This window comes from Lutjanus erythropterus, chromosome 8, assembly GCF_056507025.1.
Source record: "Lutjanus erythropterus isolate fLutEry1 chromosome 8, fLutEry1.hap2, whole genome shotgun sequence".
Classification (NCBI taxonomy): domain Eukaryota; kingdom Metazoa; phylum Chordata; class Actinopteri; order Lutjaniformes; family Lutjanidae; genus Lutjanus; species Lutjanus erythropterus.
In genome coordinates, this window is record NC_139324.1 from 710,256 (window position 1) to 713,944 (window position 3,689).

The window sequence follows — 3,689 nt, forward strand, 5'->3', positions numbered from 1 at the left end:
TTCTGGCTATAGTTAGTGATGCCTATGTGAATTGTACATCAGGCACACTGAATGACACTTACACTACAGCATTTACAGTGAACATGATGCTGAAGCATCCCTTTAAGAAATTTAATTGTTTTACTGTAATAAATTCATCCCACTGCAGTTGAAGTAAATAAAGGCAGACTTAAAAAGTGTAAATGTTTCTTTTATGTCAGTCTGCTTTCTTGAAGTTGCATAAGTTAGTCTAATGTCATGCTTTGTTGAAGTTTTCTCACAAAACATGTTGATATACTATTTGTTGGTAAACAAAAAAGCCAAGTTCCTTTAAAACAATTTTAATAGCTTTTAAAGGGATCATTCAGCTTATTTGAAGTGGGGTTATGTGAGGACCTTATCTATAGTCAGTGTATTAACTACAGTGAATTTGAGTCAGCACACCACCAATTGGGACAAGCAGAGAGGAGCACCATTAGGGAAGCTAGCAGTGTACTACTGTGGACAGGGTCAGTAACAAAACATATTTTAGCCACCTGAACAAGGTCCACCTAGAAAATAATAATTTTCCATTGTAAATGGCCCACTGTTAATCCAGAGTTTTACTTATGTCAAGATTAACTAACTGAGATTTTTCACTAAACCTAGAATACACCCCTGGTCTCAGCACAGTGCATGAGGAGATGGAGTCCAGCAACCCGCCACTGCTGTCCTCACCGCTAACCTAAAGCATCCATGTACCTGGGAGTGGGAGTCGGCACACCAAGAGGCCAGTGCTTCACCATTATTTGACCTGGAGCACGACCTGGACCTGGTGGGTAACTATGTTTGTTTTCTTTGATTCTTTGAATGCTGCCAATAACTTATAGTTATACTTACGGACACAGTAAATTCTGATCATGTACATCATTGGTTAATGTCATCTCTCTCTTCCACTGATCTATAAACATGAAATAATTAACATACATAACTAGCAACATCTTGAATTTTTTTTTTTATTATTATTTTCATTTGCAGAGGTAAACATGTAAATGAGTGTTGATCTGTGTTTGTGCACTTGTTCTTAACAGGAAACAAACATGTTCCAGAGATGGAGAGACAAAACTCACAGGAACACACCACTACTATCTGCTCTATAAATCGACCTGTGCCAGGTAAATAAGAACAGCCTACTCCCATGCATGATATGTGTCTCTTTTTTATTGTGTATTAGTGGTATATAAGCATGTAATGTACACTGTCTGCATTGTGCTTTTTTTATATGCATCAATGGTGTAACATTTTTCTCTTCCTCTCACAAGGCTCTGACAAGATGTGAAGTTGGACACACGTCAATGAAGCAACAAGCAACATCAGCAGTCATCTTGAGCTGGAGTCAAACATGCTGTAAGTCAACTTTACAGTTCATAGATTGTGCATACCATTAGTATGAGCAATAGTTATAATGTGAAAACATTTAAAGGTTCAGTCACTGCTCCTTCTGTTTTGCTCTGACACTCAAGTGTTAAACAGAGAGTTCTGTGATGTACATGTGCAAAACCACAGACTGTTATGGTATATGCCAACTGTCATATCCTTTTTTTATGTTTGTGTGCTTGTGTCCTTCATGAACAACAAACAGAAATCAAGGAGGGCTCCAGCAACATTTGACCGTGCTTTGCACAGCTAAGCCACACTGAGAGGCTACGATGAATACACCTGACAACTGCCTGACCTGTACCTCATATGCGACTGTGTTTTTCTGTCAGTCATAAACACTGTAGTGTTACAGCATGACTGAAAACTGTTGATTTCCAGACAACAAATAACTGTGGGTTGTTTGTGTTGGCTGTCTACATCATCAGTCTTATAGTGTCCTCTCCTCTCGTCACATAACCAGAGCCACATGGACCGAGGGACAGGAACAGGTAGTGCAGCTATATGTCTTGACCAAACGTGAAGTAGGACACATGTCAACGAAGCAGTGCGGTACCGACAGCAACACTTGAGTGTGCTTTGCACAGCTAAGCCACACTGAGAGGCTACGACAAATATACCTGACCTGTACCTGGTATGTGACTGTGTTTTTCTGTCAGTCATGAACACTATAGTGTTACACCATGACTCTGAAAACTGCTGATTTCCAGACATGGCGCTAAAGTTTCCTCTCCTCTCCTCTCCTCTCCTCTCCTCCCAGGGACAGGAAAAGGCAGTGCAGCTATGTGCTTTTTACTCAACATTCATTGCTAATCTTCAGATGGACCCAGACCATCTGTAAGTATCCTATATAGCAGGGGTCCCTAACAGGCGGACCGCGGTCCGAGTCCTGACCCGCACGCCGTCCTATATGGACCTGGACCTATAACCAATAAATTCTTAATAGATTTTAAATTTTGACGGGACACTTCTATTTTAACTGGTGCAACTATTCTAGTCTTTCCGGCGCTGGTTTAGCTGATCAGGAAATGCACAGACCAACAGTCAAAACTAACGTGATGGTTAATGGCATCGACACCAACCAGATGCACTTATAAAATTAAACAACCGTATAAGGAGGCCTATACGTAAAACGGGAGAGTCTGTGTTTCTCTGTGAGAAACTTTGAGATCTTCTCACAGCAGAGTGAACAGGTGAGGGAGGGGAGGAGGGCACATTGATCTAATCAATCACTGATACCGTCGTCATCTCTCGTCATTAAAAAATAAAAATGACAAAATTGGTGACAAATCAAACCTGGGTGTCCACACAAATAAAGTCTTTGTGTGAAACACTGCAGAGTGTAACATCATGCTGTTTACAGACAGTCTGCTGTCATTAGTTTGACAGAGAGACAGAGAGGGTCGTGTCTAGAAGGGAACCCTAGACCTGCGAAAGATTGTGCGAGTTTGATTATTTTAGTAGAAATAAAGAACACAAATCTTGCGAGAACTGTGCAAATAAAGAGTTAGTTAGTTAGTTAGTTCATATTGGTATTTTTGGATGACTAAATACAGACCTGCAAACTCATAAGAGGAGAAAAAGGTGGCATGTTGGAAAACCAGTCCCCTGTCCTCTGGGGGTCTGGGAGCGTCCTGCTCCAGAAGAAAAATGTTGTGATTTTAACATGTGAACAAAACATTCTGGTGACTGTTTTAGTTAAAAGAGTTAGTTCCATCTTCTGTTTGTGGTTTCTGCAGACATTACTACCTTTACTTTTACCTTTGTACTTGGAAAAAGAGTAGAAAATAAAGTAAAAACAGTAAAAGCAAATCTACAGTAAAAGTAAAGTTACTTTACTGAGTATTTTTACTTTAGTAATTTATAGTTGTTCATTTAATAGACCTGTCTTATCTTCTCTTTTGTATATTACCGTTGTTCTTAAATAAAGCAAAAGTAATGTAATAGAAAAAAAATGCAGACCACGCAATACTTCTTATCTGATTACTCAATTAATCGGCAGAATAATTGATAGATTATGCTTTAATTTTACTTGTCCGGCCCACTTGAGATCAAATTGGTCTGTATGTGGCCCCTGAACTAAAAAGAGTTTGACACCCCCCTGATATAGACGTTGATACAACTACTACACTACTTCAGTATATATCATAACAAAATTCAACTTCTCTGGACTAATTTCATCTTTTGTGACTCTCTTTTAGAAAATAATTATGATATTTTATTTTACTATTGCTTTAGAGGCTTTGCAGAGGCTGTAAACTGACTCTCCATGTGCTGCTGAATTGTTTGACCGT

The 3,689-nt window shown here is 39.2% G+C and overlaps 1 long non-coding RNA gene across 1 annotated transcript; it reads left to right on the forward strand.

Moving 5' to 3' along the window:
• Positions 1-650: 650 nt before the first annotated feature.
• LOC146322268 (uncharacterized) lies at positions 651-1,703 on the forward strand. The gene is made up of 4 exons (XR_014771282.1): positions 651-793; positions 1,050-1,133; positions 1,281-1,365; positions 1,601-1,703. It is a non-coding gene; the product is annotated as an uncharacterized LOC146322268 (long non-coding RNA).
• The last annotated feature ends 1,986 nt before the right edge of the window (positions 1,704-3,689 follow it).